General features: G+C 41.2%; 1 long non-coding RNA gene across 2 annotated transcripts in view; it reads right to left on the bottom strand.

Moving 5' to 3' along the window:
- Window positions 1–1849: 1849 nt before the first annotated feature.
- The window catches only part of LOC106730632, a 45351-nt gene continuing 22939 nt past the window's right edge, over window positions 1850–24261 (bottom strand). The window contains exons 3-10 of one of the 2 annotated variants that reach the window (XR_004315126.1): window positions 21367–21486; window positions 18409–18535; window positions 11533–12460; window positions 11093–11163; window positions 7375–7472; window positions 5107–5200; window positions 3252–3328; window positions 1850–2909 (exon numbers count right to left, since the gene is read on the bottom strand). This is a non-coding gene — a long non-coding RNA (uncharacterized LOC106730632). The remainder of the gene's footprint in view (window positions 2910–3251; window positions 3329–5106; window positions 5201–7374; window positions 7473–11092; window positions 11164–11532; window positions 12461–18408; window positions 18536–21366; window positions 21487–24261) is intronic. The other variant, XR_004315127.1, reaches the window with a different exon arrangement.

Below are 24261 nucleotides of genomic sequence, written 5' to 3'. Positions count from 1 at the left end.
TCAGTAGACAGACAGCAACCCCTCACTTACCTTAAAACTAAGCTGCTCAGTGGTGACATCCACAGCCTCACTGGTATCCACCAACCCCAGGACGCTGGTAAGACTGTCAGGTTCTAACCAAGTAATTTTCCAGCAAACATTCTCCCATATGCTCTGGAACTTTCCTCTGCATCTTAGCATCTCTACATAACAGCTCCATTACAGTGAGTCACTGCTCCTACAGCCACGGGGCAACTCCCAAGTCCTGACGGAAAAGCAAAAGGTCTGTTATTATCCAAGTCAAGCCACAGAGAATTCTTACACAAAGTACACTCACCTCTTCTGCCTGGAACCTAGAAATGCCTGCCTTCTAAAATGCTAATTCACTACTCTATACATCGTCAAGACAAGGGGCCTTTCTTAGTGAACCCTGGATCATGAAAATGAACTTTTGATTTTGTACTTATCGTGACAGTATCTGAGAAGCCCGTTGTAAGCTATAATATAAATTATCTTATGTTTTAAATTGTTGTGGGACATGTAAAATTTTTGCTAAACTACTCATATTCTTTTCTGATTTAGCTTTAGTTCACTAACACCTAGAAGTTTCTCCCCCTACCACAATCGACAATGCAGGGACTTTGTACGAATCTGTCAATTCAGTGTCAATGGACACTGCATGGCTTCCTCCAAATAGTAGAGAAAGGTGCCTGAGCATAGCTAATTAGGGAAACACATGATAATATCAAGTGGATGTTCTAAACTGACTTTAGAGAATCAAGGGTGACACCTGTCCCCACTATTCATTGCTATCAGCTTTTCTAAGTGTAAAAACCCACACACAGTTATTTCCCATTTGTTAAAGTTAATACTCTAGCTTTCCAGCCCCATGTGTACTGTCACCATTTTACAGACAAGGAGATATAGTCCCAGAGTCCTGAGTAGAACTGGGACTCAACACTCCTACCCTTCATGACACTCATCTAAAAAAGTGAAAAGAGCAAGTACAGATCCTACAATGGGAAAAGCACAGAGCGGGCCACCCTATGAAAAAGAAAGTAAAATAAAGAAACAAGAATCAATGTGGTTCATGAGTCATTTATCAGATTTTGGTTAAAAATGTCTCAGTATCTTTGTAATATTACAGATTATAACCCTATGAGAATGCTGCCTTTGGCTAATAAGATAAAATCTTGTCCTGCTGCATGGCATGGCCCTTTAGGCTCTAAACATTTAAGAGAAAAACACTTTTTTCAAGTTAGTGTTGTATGCAAACATTATCTAGAAATACACTGTTGTTTTTAGGCAAATTTTAAAAAAGGCTTCTTGGTTTGTTTTGCTTTAAAATCCTTAGTGGAGGCTGGAATTGATGGGCAGAAGTAACAGTGTGCCACCCACAAGGGTGAAGCCAATTTCCTGGCTTCTCATCCTCATCCAAGGTACGTTTCCTCTAGTGAGTCCTTCTAGATTGATGTTCCAGTTTCTCCAGCTACAGAACAAGACAGTTATCGAATATTTACCAGGATGCTCCCCCCACTTCCTTTCACTGGTGCACATTTGTACTGGCATTCCACATCCAGTCTGTGGCTCTCTGCCATCCCGAGGTTCCTCCTACACTGTGACACACTTGAAGGCAGGGCCTGTGTCCCAGGCCCCAGGACCAAGTCTGGCACATGACTGAAATGAACTGATTAACTGGGACTTGCAGTTTCCATCTAACAGGTAATCCTATCTAATAGACCAGTGTTTCTCAAACTGGGCTGTGAATTGAAATCACTTGGGGAACTAATGCATTTTTTAAGAAAAATTAAAATTAAAAATTAAAAAAACTAAATGCAATAACAATAAATAAAAAGGGTGAATTCAGCCTTATGTTTAGTAAGAGGACATTTTCAAAAATGTTGCTGCATGGGTCCCAATTCCTGAGTTTGATTTATCTGGGATGTGACCTGAGTATCAGAATGTTTTAAAGCTCTCCACATGGTTCTAAGGAGAAGCCCAGAGTTAGACTCGCTCTAATGCTTCCGAAGTAATGAACACTCCCAGTGATCCCATGTTCTCTGGGTAACTGCGATGTCCTAGGTTATCTCGGACAGTTATTTTCCTTCCCTCTAGGACCCCATTCCTTGCTCTTTTAGAATAAGCAAGGTGACTGTTAAAATTAGTTACTTGCTTCTAAACCAGTATATAAATCCATGCAACATGAAATGCTCCCCCAGCCTCAAGTGGAATGCATTTAGATTGTATCTGGAGTTGGATTTGAGCAACTTTCTTCTAGAGAGAAAAAAAAAACCATCTTACAAGCCCAGGCCCAGGAAACACAAGGACTCTGCCTGTGACACAGAGATCTTCCATGCCAGTAACCTGAAAAATGTAATCTCTAGAAGACACGCACACATCATGCTAGCATAATTTTATAGAGTAAGACCACACAGAGATGTTTTGGGAAGCCATTTTTACAAATAAATTGGCATGATTCTTGCATTGTTACTGAGTCCAAACTCAGTCTGCTCATTGCAAGACAGGCCAATAAACTGGGAGACAATGTGCTGCAGCAAGGAATAGCAACTTTATTTGGAAAGCCAGCTGACTGAGATGATGGCAGGCTAATGTCCTGGAGAACCATCTTCTCCAAGTCAGAATTCAGGCTCCTTTTCTACTAAAAAGGGGAGGGAGTGTGGTTGGTTGCTGCAAACTTCTTGGTGTGGGAAGTCTTTGTTCTTGCAGTGGTCCACGTGGGTCAGGTCACGGTGCCCTTGTAAAAACCAACAAAACAAATGCTATTTTCCATTCTTCAACTTGTTATCTTTATGTAAGTGCAGAGGTGTTAATACCCTTAAATGAGAGATCCTTGAGAACAGGCTCGCTTGTTTATTTCAGGCTAAAGGCAACATTGTTTTACAAAAGGTGCAGAGCCAGCAAGACTAAGCCTAGGAAACAAGGTACAGGGTTAAAGCCAAAGGAGCAGATCTGACAGGAGTCAGATGTGTTCTTTTCTATTACAGCATCAATAGACAACGTTTCTCTGAGCTCACTGGCCCTGTGCTCCAAAGTGAAAATTGGCTCCTAGTCAACTACAGGATAACATGACTTACAAGATCCTTTGTGTTCTGGCTCCTGCCTACCCTTATTTCTGTTCTGTTCCTCACCCACTCCTCCCTTTCCCCCTCCCCTCAACTCTGAGCACTTCTTACTCTGTGGATCCCTCCCTCAACCCTGAGAGCATGTTGCCAGTGCTGCCCTGACCCCACTGTGCAGCTGTCATTACTTACATTCTTGTCTCCATCAGTAGACTGTAAGCTTCTTGCAGGGCCATCCTCTGTCTTCAGGATCTTTTTATCTCTAACACCTGGAACAGAGCAGAGGCTGAGAAGACATTTGACTTGTTAAGTGATTAAACACCAAAGTCCATGCTCTTTCAAGAGCAGAGAATGTTAGGAGGTAGCTAAGTTGTCCTGATCAACCACAGCTCGGGGTGTGACCTGAATATGCAGACCTTGAGTCACTGCATTAAATAAATCCAAGAAAAAAAGAACAACATGAAAGGTGGCTGTGTGTTTTCAGACAACACCAGCAAATTAAAGTAGTTTATTTTTATTAAGTCTGTTTTCAACACTTGATGGAGGAACTTTGAAGGATCAGTATCTGTGCTTGAATCTACCTGGAACACTGGTTAGTACTGATCTCTTTTATCTCCTTTGTTTCTGCCAGAAATGGAAAACTAACCTATGTGTCAAGGTTTAACCCCAAAGAACTCAGGCCACTATCTTTTTTTTTTAAGGGAGGCACTAGGGATTGAACCCAGGACTCTGTGCATACCAAGCACATGCACTACTGCTAAGCTATACCTCCCACCCCAAGCCATTTAGCGTGGGTTCTCTGGTATTCATTCAGCTTAACTTATTCATCTTGAATTGCAATCAGGTGGGTTTTTTTCACTTAACAATTTACTCACCTGCAAACAATTTGTACCAACAGGCAGATACTTAAGAGCCCACTGTCATCTGTGACAGACACTGTAGCCAGCCACTAACATGATTTCCTTGTCTTCCTGGGTAAGGAGCAAGACTATGTGTTCCAATGCTTTGCCATCCTGTGTCACCTGACACTAGCCAGGGATGGATGAGCAGAAGTGGTGTGAGCCACTCCCAAGCTGGGCCCACAAACATCTCCAGTGCACACTGTCTGATGATACTTTTCCTTTCCTTTTCCACCAGCTTGAAGCCAAGTGGTGAAGACAGGCAGAACTGCCAGATGCGAAGAGCCTGCATCACCAAAACCACGTGGAGGAAAACCTGCAGGGCTTCACATGAGCGTGAGCAAGCATCAGACTTCCACTGCTTCACGCTACTGAGATTTGGGGGTATTATCAGTATGAGTGGTAACACACAGCCCCACCCCGGTTCCCCTTCTGATGGAGCTCTGCACACTACAGATGCAGAAATGGGCACCCCAGCTGCCACGGGTGTCTGGGAGACTCAGCAAGCACTCAAGGCCTGGCAAGTGCACTGGGGATTTGGGCAGGTCGAAGTATACCCTGGGATCTGTACACATCTCTGACATGCCTTTACTGCGGAGGAGTGCACAGGCTTCAATGGCAGTGGCAGCAAAAAATCCCGTCTGCCTTACATATCAAAGCAAATAAAGCTGGTATCTAGCCAACGATCCCCTAGGAGCAACCAGTGCACTTGTGTGGTGCAAATCATGCCTATGTAACACAACATGGGTACTGTGCATGTGGGTAACAGCTGAGTCACTGGGCACCACCAGTCCAGCCAGAGAGCCTGAGTGGCTCCATTCCCCCCACGTGCTCTTCCACAGGCCCTCCCTCCTTCTCCCTCATTCACTGCCTGTCCTCTCTGCCTCTCTACTTCTTCATCTCTTCTTTCCCTCCTTATTTCCTGACTGTCCCTAGATCACAGAGCATCCTGAAATGAAGCTAACAATTTAGCTCTTTAAACAGCACTCTCAATTTCATCTGCTGCTGACAGCTGATAAGATAGAAAATTTACCTCCTTTTCTCGTCTTTTCCCTCACTATACATTCAACAGGTGATTTTCTTTGGTTTTTTAGAATACATCAGAATTCAACAGTCTGTCAAATGACTTAATAAAATCCAGTTCTTACCTTCTGTTCGTCCATTTAATATATTTTTTCCTGTTTGATCTGCAGCCCCAGAAAAATGATCAACATACTTCTGTGGTAGACTCTCAGAGATACTCTGTTAAAATCAATATTAATAATGAGTTGCATAAAGATTTCCTCACCCCTTTCTAAGAAAATACCTGCATTTCTCACCTAATTTTTTTGTTTCCTCCTTTAAAAGCAAGTAGACTTAAAAATAAGAGAAGCATATCTTGGAAACCCAAACATTTAAACAGAAAACTTCACATACATTCTCTAGATCAAGTCTATCTTTTAGCTTCACCTGGCTTTTGACTCAGTAAATGGAACATGGAAAGCCAAGGTAAATATTTTCACAGACAAAATATTGACTTATATTTCATATTTCAACAGAGAATTAACTACAAAATGCCTAACTCCATTTTGCATTACCCCATAACAATGGAAGGCATTTTAAAAAATTGTTTTCTATGCATAACTGAAATGCTTTGCTGTACACCTGAAACTAACATTGTAAATCGACTACAATTAGATAAAAAAATTAAATATTTATTTTTAAAACAAATTCTTTAGTAAGTATACTTGCTCCAAATTAAAAATATTTCTAAGGACAGATACGGTTTTAGTATTAAAATAACATATTTGGCATGAAAAGCAACCTTGGAGTCTGTCACATTGAGTATTGACAGAACATTGTAGAAGCTGCTTCATTTCAGTAAACAAAGGCTTAGCACAATCTATTATTTGATAAAACATTTACTGGTAGGAAAAATGTTGAATAAATTAGCAAACTAGTAAGAAAAACACAGATATTTTAATAATAGCAAAAAACTTTAAATATAGTTATGCAACTCTTACAAAAAGTACAGGAAGCTTTAACTTAATAAGGGGAAAATAAGAAAATTTATTTCTTAACCATCTGCGTGTGCTAGGCCCTTATTATGCACTTTTTCCTACACACAACAATAATAAAAATGGTTATAAGGACAGTTACCCACTTGCTGATTCCTGGCCACTGTAAGGTGTTGGGGTACAGGAATGAGCAGATGTGACCCTCTGTGCTCTCTGTCCAGAACGTCGCTCCCCTGGGCCTTCACATGACTGGCTCCTTCCCTTCCTTCACTTGGCAGATTTGGTCACACTCACATCTGTGCTGACTACATAAATTCTGCACTTACTCCACCCATCCTAACTACAAAGTCCCCCACTGTGGTCTAACCTAACATTCTCCATGTTCATTATCTGAAGGACTTACTGTGACTGAGAGAGGATTCCTGTTTCCTTGTTCTTCTGTTCCTACCACTACAGCCTAACCCCTCAATTGGTACATTCAGTGTCTAACTGCCCAGCACACAGCTGGTGTTTGGGAACAAGAATTTCTTTAAGGTCAAAACATGTAAAATCTCAACACAAACTCAAGTACCAAAGCACTCTATACCTATCAGAGATCTCCAGTAATAGTCTCCTGAAACATAACACACCCCAAATGAGAAACCCACATGTCTGCTCTGACTTTCCCTTGCTTATTAACTCTGCCATTTTATTGTCCTTCAGGTGTTAAAAAGTGTCCTCAACACTTAGTAAGTCATTCATTGCCATGGCAATCATCCTGTCTTACATTTTATAGCACCATTTACAGACAACAACGTTTTCACATTTGTTACCACGTTTGTTCATTACACATACCTGAGAGGTAGGTGTCAGTACCATTTTTACCAATGAGGTCACTGACAAACAGGTCAAACAAGTTTTTCCAAGACCCCACAGCACATCACAGAACCAGGGCGACACATCTGTTGACTTCAAATACAGTGCTGTGCCACTAGGCAGCAGCTACCTGGATTCCAGCCCTCAGGCTCCTCTAGCCTCTTTCCACAGCTGTCACCTGAGAACAGGTCATCACTGCTCTATACCTACATTACTTCGAGCACGGTCACCATAAAGGTACTCAATGCACATTATTTGAACTATCCAAAATGAGTTCTCATTAAAACATCACTAAACCAAATTGTTAGTATTATAACCCCACACATTTATTACTCTCAAACGCACTTTTGCTTCTTGGTGTTTTGCGCTATATACACCGGTTTTATTAGGTGAGCCTGGAAAATTAACAGAAGTGCACTATGCAGCAATATGACATTTAGTGCAGAATGATTTTATTAACTGTAGATTAAAAATATAAGAAGAAAACTGATGGGCAAATGCAAAGGTGAGACAGTAAATTCAAAGCATTCCTCCATTTATGTTTGAACATCACTCAATGCTTACATTTTAAACTGATGATGATGATGGTAATAGACAGAACCTCAGAATCCCACGGAGATTCCGTATCTTCTTTTTTCCTAATTTCAATGCTGACATCATATCTATAAAATGTAGTCACAGATACATTGATGAGAACATTTACCACTGTTCATTTTAAACATACATATAAGCCTATCTCCATTCCTGAATATTTCAAAAAAATTAAGTGGCACAAAAGAATTTCAGAGGGTTGAAGCATTCTCTGGAAGAAAAGCTTGGTCGTGGCTGGGATACTTATGAAGAAAGGTGGCAAAAAGAAAAACACTTAGACTGGGATTTCAAAATGGTAGAACCGATAAACAAGATTATACTGTGTAGCACAGAGAAATATACACAAGATCTCATGGTAGCTCACAGGGAAACAAATGTGACAACAGATATATATATGTTCATGTATAACTGAAAAATTGTGCTCTACAATGGAATTTGACACAACATTGTAAAATGATTATAAATCAATAAAAAAAAGTTTAAAAAAAAGAAAAACACTTTAAAAATGGACATCATATTTGGATCTACACGCTTCAGATTTTTTATATTGGCTTTTTTTTTTAATGGAGGTACTGGGGATTGAACCCAGGAACTCCTGCATGTTAAGCATATGCTCTGCCACATACTAAGCTCTACGCTCCAGTGATGGGCAGGCAGGATAAGAAAAGCCTGGGACTTTGATGGACAGTTTGGGAAAGATTCCAACCACATCTTCATTTTCACCATCATAACTGTCCTCAAGAAAGGTTCTAATTCCTGGTCTCATAATGTCATATTTTCCTTATACTATTGTGAAAACAAGATAGAGTAGGTGAAAATATCTGTAATTTCAAATCAGTGAACAGCACAAGAACAACTTCAAACAACTTAGTTTTCCCTGGGCTGCTGAGAGCCATAACTTAGCTTTGTGAAGCTTGGTTTCAGGACATTCTAGAGAAGAAAATAACAGCTTTAAGAATAACAAGTATGAAACTAAATAAAACAATTAGAACATTCCCCATTACTATATGATTAAACACAAAGAGCACAGGCTTCGGAGTCATTCAGATGTGGGTTCCAATCCCGGTTCTGACCTTTGCCGACCTGCATCTTCTCCTGGGGTGAGGATTATGAGGGGTGACATCAGGAGCTCCCAGGTGTTACTTTGCTTACCCTTCACTGCTTATTCTACAAATACTGTGGTAGCCATTAGACTTTCTTGAGCAAAATGATCTAGAACAAAAACTTATCCTTGGAAGCTAAGAATACCATTGAAAAAACTAACATTAAGAAATTAAATTGATTGTTGTATTTTGAAATGTGTCTGCATGATTTACATGTGCATGAATTATCTTTCATGAGGGGAATATGAGAGCTTATAGTTTTTAGCAGAATCTTATTTGGATGGGTTAGAACAGCAAACAGTGTAAGTTACTTCTATTCCAGGGGCCAAAAACCTAAAGACAAATAATTGTTTAAATTCAGCTCCTTCAAAGAAAGAGGAATAAAAACAAGAGAAAATCTGAGGGGCAACGACTCATGAATGAAAGCCACACACACTAAACAGAAAAAATTAGGTTAGGGGTAAATCATTAAAAATATAAAGTAAAATAAGTGGGGCAGGAAGAGGAAGAAAAGAAAAAAATGAGACATGACTAGCCCAGTACAAACTTCAGGCAAGAAAAAAAAAGAAAATTTAAGAATATACCTCAATAAAAAAAAATTAACTAGGAGTTCAAAACTTGTAGATACTGACAGGCATATGCAGAATAGATAAACAAGATTATACTGTATAGCACAGGGAGATATATACAAGATCTTGTGGTAGCTCACAGCGAAAAAATGTGACAATGAATATGTGTATGTTCATGTATAACTGAAAAATTGTGGTCTACACTGGAATTTGATGCAACATTGTAAACTGACTATAACTCAATAAAATAAAATTAAAAAAATGAGTAATAAGGTATGTGGAGAAATACATATATTTCATACATATATAATAGATCAGTGATATATCAGCATTGTTAGGGATATACAATGAACAAAAGCCTGTTTTATGTTTTTATTCTATGTAAGATATGTATAAATTATATAGATAAGTATATGTATTGTTCTTCAGCAAATTTTACAAAAATGCCAAAATGTGACATATATATGTATAAAACAGAGGCTTTTGTTCCTAGTATATATCCCTATTGATACTGATTTGTATTACTCTACAACTATTTGTTTATAAATACTACTATAATAAAGAGTTTCATTTTGTCACTGTAAGTCATTCAATTGAACATGGTCATCTATCACTACCTGAATGCTATAAATTACTACGAGAGAGAAAGAAATAGATTTTTTAAAAGTTCCTAACACATCAACTTTCCACCTGGAGAAAGAAGTGGTAATGAGAATTCTAAGGAGAATATATGGCTTGAAAAATACATTTAATGGAACATGAAATGGGGCTAAGGAGAAGGTTAAACAGTTTTAATCTAAAATTCTAAGCTCACACTTGGTGGACACTGAAAAACACACTGCAACCTCTTTCCTACTTATCACATACTTATTTATTTCCTTGCTACTTATGACGTACTTCCTCATCACAGCAACTGAACTTACACATCCTAAACAAAGGGAATAGAAATTTAAGTCATATTTTTAGAATTCAAATAGATTTCATGCACATAGAGTGTGCATATTATATTACCTGTAACATGATACAGAATTCCATTTGTCTCTTCATGTATTCACATTCAAAAAATACTAAAATGCATCATACATTTAAGGCCTTATCCTAGGTGCTCCAGGAAATGCACAATTATGTTTCCTAATCTCCAGCAGTTTATACTGATGCAGGGGCTACAAAATGAAAATTTAAGTATACTATAAAATGTCTGAAATGTGAAATTCTAGATGTGACACAAGGACTTTGAGGACATATTTGTTTAAACTATAGTACAAAAAAATTCTAAAGTTGTAGGTTTTATCACATGGTTCTTAAAAGTCTTCTTCGAGAACTAGTTATCATTTTAGAGGAAACATGTATTCTCCAATTATATGAAAGGGTTTTGAATGTACTCTTAATGGAATGATTTTTAAAACACAGAGGAGTCCCTTTATAATATGGATTTGGATAAACAATTTTAATTTCTAAATTTCTACAATTCCAGCTATTATTTTAGTCTTCATGCAGAATCAAAGATAGGCACAGAGGGAAAAAACCTCTCTCCTAAAAACTCGATGGTACCAAAAAAAAGTGTCCAAGAAAAAAAATTAGATGATACATGGTATATAGTTTTGGAACTGAAAGGCCCCAGGAAGACTCCATGATTATTCCAGTAAGTAACTGTATCTACTAAACAGTTCATTTAGGCATGAGTGTTACAAAAGTCACGCCGAGATGCTTTAAAAGGCAGAGTAAGAATCCGTCTCCTTGGCAACATTTCATGCTTCCTCCATCGTGGGAGAACTTTTCCCAATACAATTTTCCTGTCACTATATGTTTTCTAGTCCACTTTGTCCTCAGATCCCATCTTCAGTATTTAGCAAAGTAAAAAGAAAATTCAACTAGTCATATTTTTATAAAACAGTTCACTCTGACCAAACTTCCAACACAAACATGCAACAGTGATAGGTAGACCACTGCTCAATTTTAAGAGTAAATACTACACAAAACTAAATTCAGAGCAGAATTAATTTCACGAGAACACTTTACCTTGGACTCAAAATCTGAGTCTTCATCTGATGAAGGCCACGAGTCATCAAGATCAGGTTTGTTGGGAAGCCCTTAGAGCAAAAATACACAACAAAGATGAGTGATTTCATTTCTTTAAACAAACAAAAAAATTCTGCTGAGGGACAAGAAAGCAGATTTAAGAGCCAGGCTGTCTGACGGTCAAGTCACAGGTCAGCTACTTGTGACCTATGGAACCACGGGTCAGTCAGTCAACCCTCCTGAACCAGAGTTGCCTAATGAGTGAAAAGTCAGCTGTAACAGCACAGCTGCTTTGCACAGCTGTTGTGATGACTGTGTGAGGTAACAGATGTGAAGCACATAACAGTGTCTAACCCAGAGCAGAACAGTCATCAAATGTTAAGTTTTTCTCTGTGTTCCCTTAGTCAACATATAATTTTTAAATATGCATAAAATCCTACCTGCTTAAAGCATCTTTCAGAACTCCTATTCACCCTGAAAGAAAAAAAAATACATTTTAAATCAGCAAAAGAGAAATAGAGAATATTACAAGTATAAGACAGAGGCTTTTTTCAAAAGCATTCCTTTGGGAACACACATGGCGACTACCCTAGAGTGAATACTGAGTACACTACTGGTAGGCAATTAATACATAAGAGCCACTTCCCCTCCTTTGTATTTATCAAATGTGAAAAAACATGCTATATATCAAAATTCGATACCTCAAAGTGAACAGCTCTTTACAAGGACGACAGTCCTAACCAAACTCTGTGAGGCTGAGAAAAACAAACAACATCATCAATAGAATCAGTACCATAAACTGGCACTGTCACGCTTAAATAGCACGGTATTTCTGGCCTGCCATCCTTTATATGAGGGGTCGGCAAACTACAGCCCACAGGACAAACCCACCCTGCCATTTGGTTCTGTAGATCTAGTGTTACCGGAGCACAGTCATCCGGTACTATCTACAGCTGCTTTCACACTGCAATGGCACAGCTGAGGTGACAGAACAGACACCACATGGCCTCAAATATGGGCTTTCTGACTCTTTACAGGAAAAGCTTGTAGATCCCTGCTTTATGTCATAACCAGAGAGCCCTAATACTGAAATCTAATCCTCTTTCTCATCTGCTCAGAATTCTCCAGTGAATCCTGCAGCAGGTATTACTGGCCCCCAACCTGACAGCTGTTCCTTTTTCATACTTCCTCCATTGTGGCTGTTACTAATCTAAAACAACACTAAGGTTAAAAAAAAAAAAAAAAGAACACACTACTGTACCTTTTCCACTTATCAACTGCATGTATATTTACCCCTTTCTTTACTAGAAATTCTGCCATTTGCTCTTTGTTTTCACTTACAGCAAGTAGCAGTGGTGTGAGGTCATCCTGTAAACAGCAAAAACAGTTTATAATGTACAAAATTACATATTTCAAAACTGAGTGTAATACTTGTAACAGTCTCTGAACTTAAGCATATCATATTCAGTAAATAAAGAGTGGCCCCTCCCCCTCACCCCTCTGGGCTCCTACTCTTTAAAACGTTCCTCCTTGACCTCTTCAAAAGATTCACTGTGAAGTCATTCTCTAAAACTCACTTCAAACGTTTACTGGCTCCAAGAAGCTTCCCTTCTACCGGTGTCTACCAGGCATTCCTGTACTTACCTTTTTGCTCTACTATTACTCTCAAAACTCTCAACACGGCTCCACAGAGAACCATTTAGCTACTGAGTCAACTGCATTTTTAAGGAACCAGACTGAGGGGAAAGATATACTGTCTGCAATATGCATAACCTATCCAACTACAATCATGACCAACCTCATCAGGTTAACAGACATTCCAATGGGAGTATGATTATTTGCATGTACGTGTAAAGAAAAAGTTTTTTTTTAAAGCAACTTTTAAATTCTAATTTGAAAAATTCAGTCCCATTCTTGAGATTATAAAATGTGAACTAGATCATAAATTAATATCAACTGTCTTTAAAATCTTGAAATAGTTATCAAAATATACTATAAAACAGGAATTGTAAAGTCAAATGCTTACAGAGGCAAAGTAGGTGACCCGTGTAACTGAAGGTCCCAGGTAAGGACAGCAAACCGGAGAACACACACCCCACTAAGAAGGGGCCACCTCTGCACAGCAGAACACACAGCAGCCTGGGCTCAAAGGGGACCAGATTTGTTTCTTTTGGAGAAGTCTGAAATGCACATTTCTGCATGAGTCTCCTAAATTTTAAATGTTGATTCAATGTGTGGAGGCAAACTGAACATATCCAGGGACCACGTTTAGTCTACAGCCCACCTGTATTTTTCTGTTTGCTGTGTTTCCAAACAGTTGGGTATAAAGCAAATATTTTGACATAAAACCTTTCCTTTCTTTAGTATCATACGTTTTACAGAAAATAAACTGGGCCCCAACATGTCATAATAATTGCTATTAAGACACAATACCCACCTCGAGAATTTTTCCAATGCCTACTAAAACTACAATCTGTCTGTTTCACAATTTCCCTTATTTTTAATGAAATGGACAAGTAGTTCATAAGATGGCTGAAACTAAATTATTAAAACAATTCTCAGTCTGTTACTAATTTCATGGGTTTGGATGTTTGAAACTGCCATCTTGTGTGGTATACTTATATGTAATAGAATACTATTCAGTCATAAAAAAAGAATGAAATAATGCCATCTGCAGCAACATGACTGGACCTAGAGATGATCACACTGAATGAGGTAAGTCAGAAAGAGAAAGAAAAATCCCACGTGATATCACATAGTATATGGACTCTAAAATATGATACAAAAGAACTTATTTACAAAACTGAAACAGACTCATAGACATTAAAAACAAACTGATGGTTACCAAAGGGGAAAGGGGGTGGCGGGGGGAAAAATGACCAGTTTGGGATTCACAGATACCAACTACTATATATAAAATAGATAACAAAGTCCTACCGTGTAGTATAGGGAACTATACTCAATATCCTGTAATAAACCCAAATGGAAAAGAATATGAAAAATTATGTGTGTGTGTGTGTGTATATATATATACATATATAAAACTGAACCACTTTGCTGTATCCCAGAAACAAACACAACACTGTAAATCAACTATACTGCAATAAAAATAATAAAACTGCATTTTGATTATGCCAGCACTCAGTGAATCTAACAGATATATTCCAAGAGTCTACCACACAGCTTTAACCAAAAGAAAGGCCATGATTTACTATGATTGCAGTCAGGAAAACCCTGTTGGCCCAATGACTTGGATGGTAACAAAAGGTGCAAAATACTTAAAGGGCTCTACTTATTAAATCATTCACCATAAGCCAATTTCTAAGACTGTCTGAGTGTCACTGAATGATCAGTGGTTGGAAGGAAAAAGGAGTTATTCTTCAAGCCCACAGATACTGCCAATAATATTCCTTTTAACTTGTCAAGCACAGAAGTAGAGACGGGATAAAAGTCAGGCTTATGTGGCTGGAAAGGAGAGCACTGAAGGAAGTAGCATCTGTCAAATCTCCCACTCTTCTAAAGAGAGGGCTTTTTTTGAGATCTGTGAATTTACAGGTATTACACGTATCCATTCAATAGTTCTTAACCAAGGGTTGTATCAGAATCTCAAGGAACTATTTCTAAATATCCATGGTCCAGGCCTTACCAGATTTATTTAATCAAAATCTTGAGGGTGGAGCCTAGGCTTGTAAATTTTTTGTAAATTCTCCCAGGCGATTGTGGTTCACCAGCACAATTCTAGTTAAGAACTCATGCAGGAGACAACCGACCACTGCAGTCTTTCTTACCCATGTAGCCAGTTCCTTCTCTCATTTGAGGATTTGCACAAAGAAAATTGTGAGATAAAAGTTACTTAACAAAACTGCATTTCACTGTCCTGGGTAAACAGCAGTAGAACAGGGGCTAGTCAATTCAGAAACAACTTGATTTTATTATCTATGCATTCCTTACTTCCCATCAAGACATCCTAGATTTGAAAGCCAAGTCTAGACTCATCTCAGTGGCTGTTTCTGCCAGCATAGGACACTGGGCCAGTTAATTATCTGTCTTTCTCTCCTACTTTCCACTTAATCATCACCTGTTCACCGCCAGTGTGATTTCCTTAGAGTCCTCATAAAACTGATCTCTCCCAAGTTTACAATTCACTCCCTCTCTTTCCCAAAATGAGAATGATTATCCCTGACAACTGAAAGGCAGCTTGCCCACCTACATAAACAGAAGGAGAAGGAAAATAAAAACAAAAACCTCCTCTTGGTAATTCCCAATTGTCCAATTTCCAAACTGGCCTGCATATTTCAACTGCTCTCTCCAGTCTGTTTCTTTCTTCCCTCTTAAGCCTTGGGCAATGAGAGAGAAATCACTTTTATATAAATCATTTTTTAAATAAAACAGGAAATTATCCACAGCAGCAAGATTTTGATTATATTGTCAGATGTTTTTGTTTGAGTATTAAGACAAAGTCTATTTCCAAGACAAGTTTTGCTTTCTTCTACTTTCATGCTAATCAGAAAGAAATCTGAGTGGGGAAAAATATTTGAAAAAAATTTTTATTTGCAACAAAAGCAATGTTTTCATAAATATCTGCCATAAATAAATAAAAGAAAGCTGTACCTTTCATGCTTCAATGGAAATCTCATTATTTAAAGTGAAATCTCAGACAATTAAGTTCTTTCCAAATATTTCCACTCAGGGAGTGCCCGAGACTCCAATATGTAAAACTGCACCTACTATGTCAGCGGAGGGCATTCCTGGCAGGGCTGCAGCAGCAGGAGGTAACATGTCCTGGAGCAAAAGCAGAAAGACCAGCTTCGCCATCACCTGTTCCCCATATGTAGCCACAGCCCCGCTGAGAAGCTGCACCAGGCTGAGCGTGGAAGACCCCAAGGTGTACACAGCAGGCCGTGTGGCCACCAGCACCAGTGAACACCCCTGCTGGCTGTCAAACATGACCTGACCTCATTCGCCCTGATCGCAGAACTGGGGGTCCTGGGGTACTCAGGGCCTGTGGCCTACTGCCTCCCCTGCCCAGGTGCACTCACCCAGCTCCCCTGCTGGGTACTGGGTCTCCTTCCTCCTTCCACCCATGCCAGTAGCACCTCTGCCTCCGCAGTCAGCCCCCACCATCATTTCACTCCCCCCAGGCTTTCATCTTCTGTGGACTCTGAGCTACCACCTACTCCCAGGCACTTCCTAATGGGGCGGTGTTCCTTCCAGGGTAGAGGAGGGGCTGGGAGACAGAGCTCTGCCCTTTCTGTGGGCACCACCTTTCTCTAGCCCTGGCTATGGCTTTGGAGTTGTTTCCATGTAACAGGGCCTGAAGTATTGTATTCATACTATAAATATAACACCTGTAGCTAAAAAAGACCCTGTACTTCAAATTATTTTGTAAATAAAGCTAGTGGAGCTATTATACCTTGTTTCTTGTTTCAATATTGGCATTGTAGGAAAGCAGCTTTGCTGTAACTGAAGTATTTGCAAACAAGGCAGCGTAGTGGAGAGCGGTGCTGCCAGTGATGTCCGTGAGGTTTGGGTCAGCACCACCTTCTAGCAGAACCATCACACTAGGCCGTTACCACGGAAAGAAGAGTGCAGGAAGGGGAGGGGATGGTTGGGACTGACTGTCCTCATAAGCTGTATTCATCCAGCCCCCTCCTCCCACCCACTTACATTCTGATGCACTGAGTCAGCCCAGTTTTTTTCCTGCGTCCCTGGCAGAAATGAGATCTTGCTCTGTATAAAGTTGGTTCCTACCACTGCAGGAGCTGGTGAGAGTGTGTTCTCACCCGACCTTGCAGGATGGGCCTCTGGGCGAAGAGGAAGTGAGCAGGACATGGGGCTTCTCTGGGCTGCGGGGAGAACGCTCTTAAAACACCTTCATGATTCCTTTTTTGGGATTCAGGATGGAGATCCTAACACTGGGAAAAACCAGGCCTCTTCTTCACCCTCCTTCCTTTCTCCTAGAAAGATGAGGGTGCCCTGCTGGCCTGGGGGTACAGCCCAGCTGGGGCTTCCTGACTGAGCTCAGCTCTCAGCTCCACTGTGACTGATCATCAGAGATCCTTCAGTCTTCAGCCAGGTGCCCTCTGCTTCCAGGTACCCTGTGTTCCTGCTGGGCCATAAAGCTCTCCCCACCCAACACCTCCCTTTCCTTCTGCCTCTCGCAGGAATATTCTGAGGCCGAGTTTAGGTCAATAAAATGGCCACATGCGTGATTTCTAAAAATTCTGCACAATGGCTGTCACTTAAATATATCAATCTACCATCCGGAAGCTCCCTCCCCTCTGCTGTAAAAACATACTTGGAAATGAAACTGGGAGGAGAGGCACGTGGCCAATCTCTGCCAAAGGGGTCATCACTTTGTGGGCAGTGGAGACCTCTGATCTGCGTGAAACCACCCTGTTTCTGTGCTCTGGCGGTGACACCTAGTATGGAACATGCAAGCTGACTTGCCCGGGTGCCAAAAGCCTGCCTCATAAACGGAAACTCCAGACAGGAAGTTTGAAAACCTGGACATGATTTCTGCCCGGGCTGAGGTTTTTCTGTGTCCCCAGCAGGTCCTTCCTGTGTAACCTATTTCATAGCAGTGGCTTAGGTTTTCTCAGGTTTGGGGTGCTCTGCCCATTGCCCCTTATCTCCTACGATTTAAAGTGGCTATTGATGGTATCCTTACCCGTCTCACCTTTCTGGAATGCTGCCTAGTTTGGGGGTTGCTTTCATTTCTTGTTTGGTATTCACAACCACAGATGTCATGATAGATGAGGATGTGGAGGTAAGTGACCCAACTCAGAGTCACAAAGGTTGTTACTGCATAGGAAGATAATTCAGATCCCCAAACTTCTGGTCTAGTGCTTTTTCTTAAAACTACATCATGCTCCTGGGGGAAAAGCTGGGGTTATACACAAGAGGCCTTGGGGACATGGGACGGGGCCCAGGTTTACCTAGAAGTGCTAAGTGCAGTGGGAATTGGGTACCATGTGCAGTGAGTAAGAGGGAGCTTACACCTCCTCACTGACTCAGAGGCAGTGACGGCCTCCTGGGGTGTTGGGAACCCACCAAATAATCACAGCCTCTGACCTCCCGGAGGACACTTCATATTGGAAGATCATGGTTGCCTCCCCCTACCTTTCCCACAGCAGAACATACTGGTCCAGGCAGGCAGGGGCTAGCAGCATCTCCAGAGGATTCTCCTTCAGGACTTGGGGATGAGGCCAGTTTGTGTGGCTTGCTTCCCTGCCTTCCTCCATTGCTGAGGCCTCCCACCTTGGGTGGACTCTCTGAAGGGCCTCCTGCCTCCCCCCTTCAGCCTGGTGACTTACCCCAGGGGACGTGTGGCTGTAGTGGGTCCAGTACCAGGACTCCCAGCTGGCAGTGAGGCTTGCCCTGGGCTAGGAGGCTGTGTCTTGCATCCCTGAGGGCAGGTCTTATCTGCTCCACCATCATACACTGCACAATAAAGGGGATTAAAAGAAGAAAAAAAACCTAGAAATCTTACTCGATCAAAATAATTACTTGTCATTAAAAAGCCTAAAGGTGAAAAACAATACTTGAAATTCAAAACAATATAAGTAACCCAAAAAGGTTAACAGTATATTAAAAAAATTCATTGGCTCTTATTCTATAAAGTTACAGTTACAGAAATACCAAGGGGACAATCAAGTGTGTTTTACCTAAAAGAGTCTTCTGATCTAGTGGATGGGGAATGAAAAAATGCCAGTCTGAGTATCTGCACTGTAACCACAAAACAAAGCTCTGGTATGTTCTGTATTTTTTTTTTTAATGCATTGTCCTTCGGTAGCAATACTAGGATCATTCTGTATTTTTTCTAGAGACAAAATGGGATTTCAAAACACTCTCCTGAAAATAAATATTTCCCCTTCCTAAGATTTATACTGAGAATGGTCACTGCCTTGGGGAAATTAAAATATAGGCCATAATGGTGACTATTTAATTAACATACTTCTTCCATAGTCATTATTAATTGCTAAAAGAAAAGTGTAATCATATATATATACATACATACACACATATTATTTATATGTGTGTGTGTGTGTGTGTGTGTATCATCCTTGAATGCTGTGCAGGAATCAAGGAAAGACAAAAACCACAGCTCAGGGCTGGGTCCTCTCATTTCTTTGACTATACTGACCTCTGATAGCCACTGAAGGACTCCTTTTCTTTTTTTTAAACAAAGAAGCTTATTTTCCCTTTGTTGTGTGCCTTAACATTATATCCCCTGGAAGGAATCCTTTCACAATGCACATGTGTATTAAATCATCACCTTGTACACTTTAAATATCCTACAATTTTGTCAATTATACCTCAGTAAAGCTAGAAGGAAAAAACATGACATCACCACTAATAAGTTCCTGATCGATATGCCTGTCTTCACAAAGGATAGATGTTTACAGAATGTGGAAAAGGGGACATCATGTTTAGTTCAAGACAAATGATGATTATATAGCTTTCATACACTCATTTACTACATACTGACATGTGCCTGTGTGCAGAGTCCTGTGCTACTAGGTCCCAAAGAAACAGGGAGAACAGGCCCCACACAGACTCTCTATCAGGCCCTGTCAACTAATAGTGACAAGCACGGACCAAGAGAAGCACAGAGGGTGGTGGAGATGCCAGTGGGGCTGGGCCACCTCAGACAATGCTTGGAGGACAGCAAGCAGACAAACAGCATTCCAGGCAGAGGGAACAGCACGTGGGAAGGCTCTGGGATCAGACAGATAGGTGTGGGTTTAAGAAACTTGTGGAAAAGAAAAAATAAACTTATGGAATAATTTGTGCCTTAAAGCACAGAGGTCAAGGGTAAGGGTGGCATTTAACAAGACCAAGGAGGTGAGCAAGGACCAGCTTTTGTGAATGATTTTTAATTCTGCAAGCACCCAAATTTCATTAAGAGCATTATCTTTTTTTTCCTACTAAAGCAATATGACGGGTCAAATCCAAAACTTACTACATGAGAAATTCTATTAATCTTTCAACCTACAATCTCACATCTTCCGGCCTTTCTCCACTATTATCCTCTCTCCTCTGGTACATATTCTGTGTACCACTCACTGAACAAATTAATCCCTCTAAGGCTGCCACCCTCAGGGCCTGAGAGACTGTCCTGCCTGGTCATGGAGTAGAGGTGGCCTCTGAATGGACCAACCATGGACACCTGACCCAATGACCCATCCATGGGGGCCAGCCACCCATGCAGAGCTCCTTGCAGTACTCTGAGGATGGAGGTTATTCAGCTGAACCAATGTGCTCAGTCTAGACTGCGACTAGAGAACAACACCTTAGAGGTTGGACAATAGATAGGAGAATGGAGCTGGCCACAAAGACAGCCTCTGGCCCCCAAAGCACAGGCCCTCATGCTTACAGCACATCCTCTTTATCCCGAGCTGGCCTGAGTCTTGGAGGCACCTCATGAGCCTCATGGATTCAGCACCTCACAACTTCTCTGCTATTGCACGACCTCATGTTCTTCTGTTACCCATGTTTAACTTAATCTTTGTCACATTAGCCATCTTCCCACATCTCTGAAGACAGAGATCACATGTTTAGCCTCCTTGTATCTGTCATGGCACTGTAAGACCTCAACACATACTTGATGGATGGAGGGTGGATGGATGGGTGGGTGAATGGATGGATGGATGGGTGGGTGGACAGATGGGTGAATGAATGAGTGGGTTGGATGGATGGATGGGTGGGTGGGTGAATGGATGGGTGGTTTTTGTGCCCCTGCCCTGCTAGATCTCAGAGCTAGGGGAGTTGGCAGCAAACACAGGAAATGGTGAAGGAGCTGGGGAGAAGGAAAGACTGGGGAACAGAGATTGATGTGGCCGTTTAAGGTCACTGGAGATTTTAAAGTAAAGATAAAGTAGGTTAGCCCAACCGTTCATCAAAAGTCATCATTCTGGGACATAAAATTTGCCATATAATAGCTACGTATTCATTACTTTGTTTTAAAATACTCAATGCATGCAGTAAGTAAAATAAACATCACTTAATCAGTTTCATACTAAAAGGTAAAGTGTTTTAATCTTCAATTGTTACATTACATAAAAAGGCAACAATGATTAAACCTCAAATATGTTATAATAAAGGCTAACCCATTGATAGCAACAGTAAATTAAAAATAAACCACTTGAATTGTCTAGATGCTCAGATTAATGTTTTTCTGTTCACTGAATAAACGACTTTGGAGATATTTCCCCCACCTGACCTATTTAAATCATATTAACATTCCCCCCAGAAAATATATTTATACTCACATTTACTTGCACTTGAATGGACCAGTCACCAAGTATTGGATGGGAAGATAACTGGAAAGTTTTGGGAATGACTCCAAGATCATTTTCTTCTGACTGCTGGATCAAATTTGATTTGGGGTCCTACAATGAAAACCACACGTTTAACTAGATAAAGCTGGCCCGTATACATGTGGATCCTAAATGGTTATGCATGAGGCCGTGCAGTACGCCCAGGCAAGGCACATACAAAATGTGGGACACAGATGATTCTGGAAAATGTCAGCTCTATATGACTAAAGACGACAAATCAAAATTTCTTTTCTCAGGTTTTCCTGGGAACACCTTTACTCGGCTCTACTTTTTCATTCCTGGCAATATATTTCCTTCTACATGAAACACTACAGCATGCACATCACCAAACGTGTTGTTGGTGGTGGCACTGAGAGAAAATTCCACTGTAGGGATAACAGGCCCTGTGTGGTAAAGGCCCACGAAGTGTCCAGCACTCTGCCTTATCATTACCACTCACACGCCACTCAGTCATTCCGATCCTCCTTCAGGCTAGGGTTATCCTCACGTTGTCATTGAGAAAACTGAGGCCAGAAAGGTTACATAAGCCCTCAACTGTAAATGACAGCCATGGTCCAATACCACAGCCCCAGTAAATGGTGGAATACAGGATTCAAACCCACGTCTTTTAACTCAACAAAAGTGTGCCACAGGGGTGTTTAACCAAGTGGGTGCGTGCAAAACACTTCAGTCTTCTTATGCTCTCCCAGACCATGAAAGCTTCATGCAATATTCATCCAAGCCAATCCGGCAGTCATCCCAGACCCCCCTCACCTGCCCGGCCCTGTCAACTCTGCCTCTTTAATTTCTCTCAAATTTGTCTTTTTCTTTCCACCCTCACAATCAGCCACCATACCCTCTGTTCTAACTATTGCAACTAATCTCCTTGCTCCAGTCTTGCCCCTTAATCCATATTCCCCCAACAGTGTCATCCATCCGAAACATGGACCTGAGACTGAGGCTAAGTGGTTGAAATGCTTGGTACAGTTCCTGGTATGTAACAAGCAGTGAGGGAACACTGGCTACGATCATCATATTAGACCAGCAGGTGACGATGACTTCTGTCTACGGGATGAGATCCACACTTCTTGGCATAGCTTAAAAGGCTTAGGAAGTTGACCCCACCTACATTTTTAGGCACATCTTCCTCCAAACATAGATTTGTTTGCAGTTTGCCCCCAGGGCCCTCTTGGCCTTGGCAACTGCTGCATGGAATGCCAGCTCATCCTTGTCCAGCTTCTCACCTTCTGGATGTGCCCGCACCGGGCAGGAGAGCCCTAGTTCACCTAGAGTTTACCCCTCTTGACATCTATTATTGTTTAAGGCACTCATTTGTTTTCTGGGTTCTCTTTTTTTTTTTTTTTTTTTTTTTTGATGTTTATGTCATTGTCATTTTTTTTTTGGTTTTGGTGTTTCTTCCCTAGACTATGAACTGGCAGCCAGGATCAAATATTTTCCCTTGTTCTTATCCTCTGACTAGAGGTAGTGGGTTGGCCTGGTTATTAGAAGCCATAAGAAACCTCTCTCCCCGAGCGAGGGAGAATGTGAATCAGTGTAAGTTCAATGCTGAGAACTGAGCAGGAAGTGGTCTAGGGAGCCAGGAACAAACTGTTAAAACCAAAGACCACAAGCAGGTCAGGAGTAAGCAGGTCACTGTCCTCACCAAGCCCAGGGGCAGGCAGGCACTGTCACCAGGCCTGGCTCTCCTGTGCCTGCCACGGCATGATGCGTGGGAGGGTTAACGGAGTCAAAGGGTCAAACACAGATGAAGACAAAGAGCTAATAAATACACACTGTCTAATACCTAAGGGAAGGCAAATAAAACAATGAAGCCCGTTTTTCTCTTGTCACACTGACAAAAATAAAAATATTAATTCCCAGTATTGTTTAAAACGTAGGGAAAGAAATGTTCCTAGTTTCACGGATGTATTATTTTTGTGAAGGTGCGCATTTCTCCCACAGTCCTACAAGCAAAGGAAATCAGAACCAAAGTGTGATGGCCTGGACAATCTGGAGGGCTGGGAGTGAATGAGATGATCTGTCTTATGTCCCAAACCTGTCCTGGACCTGGGAACATCACCAACAAGGAGCACACAGAGAATGTCTTTACAGAGCACATCGGGATTTGAACAGGCAATGCACAGTGGCATCACAGCAGAGCCCTGCAATTGCATGTGGTCACCCCTGCTAGGATGCACACAGGCCAGCCAAGTATGACATGAAGCGTGCCCATCACAGCTGGAACAGCCATGTGGCTGGAGACACTGGAAAAGTGGTTCCCTATGCTCTCTGCATTGTATCTGGACAGCTGTGGCTCTCCATCAATCCCCTCTGCACAGCACAGCACCCGCTGCCTGTGCCAACGTCTCAAGCAATGAAATCCCTGGCTGGAGGATGTATTTCTGCCACTTCCGGGAGTCCTGGATGATGCACAAGGTGTGTGTCTAGCACATAAAATTAGAGATGTCAAATCACTTTAACAGGTGGTCTCTCACCTAGCCAGGGATGAGGTTCTGGGTTTGCCACCACTGCTCCAGGCCAAAGGGTCAGAACACAGTCACAGGGCAGACCTCAAGCCAACAGCACCAGCTCCCACAAGGTCATTCACCTGTACCAACAGCAATAACCTTCAGGAAGGGAGGTGAGGGTAGAAGCCAGCATGCCAAGTGCCATCACGGTGTTGAAGGCACTTGTTTACACAGCATAAGGATAGACAGGCCAGAGGAAGCCAGAACTAGGGCAGAGGTTTACTCCACCATAGAAAGGCCTTTGAAGACCCTTTGCTTCCTGAGGTCAGTTATCAGGGCATAAGAAATGAATAATATCCCAAGATCCCCCAGTAAAACA

Source organism: Camelus ferus, chromosome 25, assembly GCF_009834535.1.
Source record: "Camelus ferus isolate YT-003-E chromosome 25, BCGSAC_Cfer_1.0, whole genome shotgun sequence".
Classification (NCBI taxonomy): Eukaryota; Metazoa; Chordata; class Mammalia; order Artiodactyla; family Camelidae; genus Camelus; species Camelus ferus.
The sequence above is the reverse complement of the archived record's forward strand: the minus strand, read 5'-3'. Positions and strand labels throughout refer to the sequence as shown.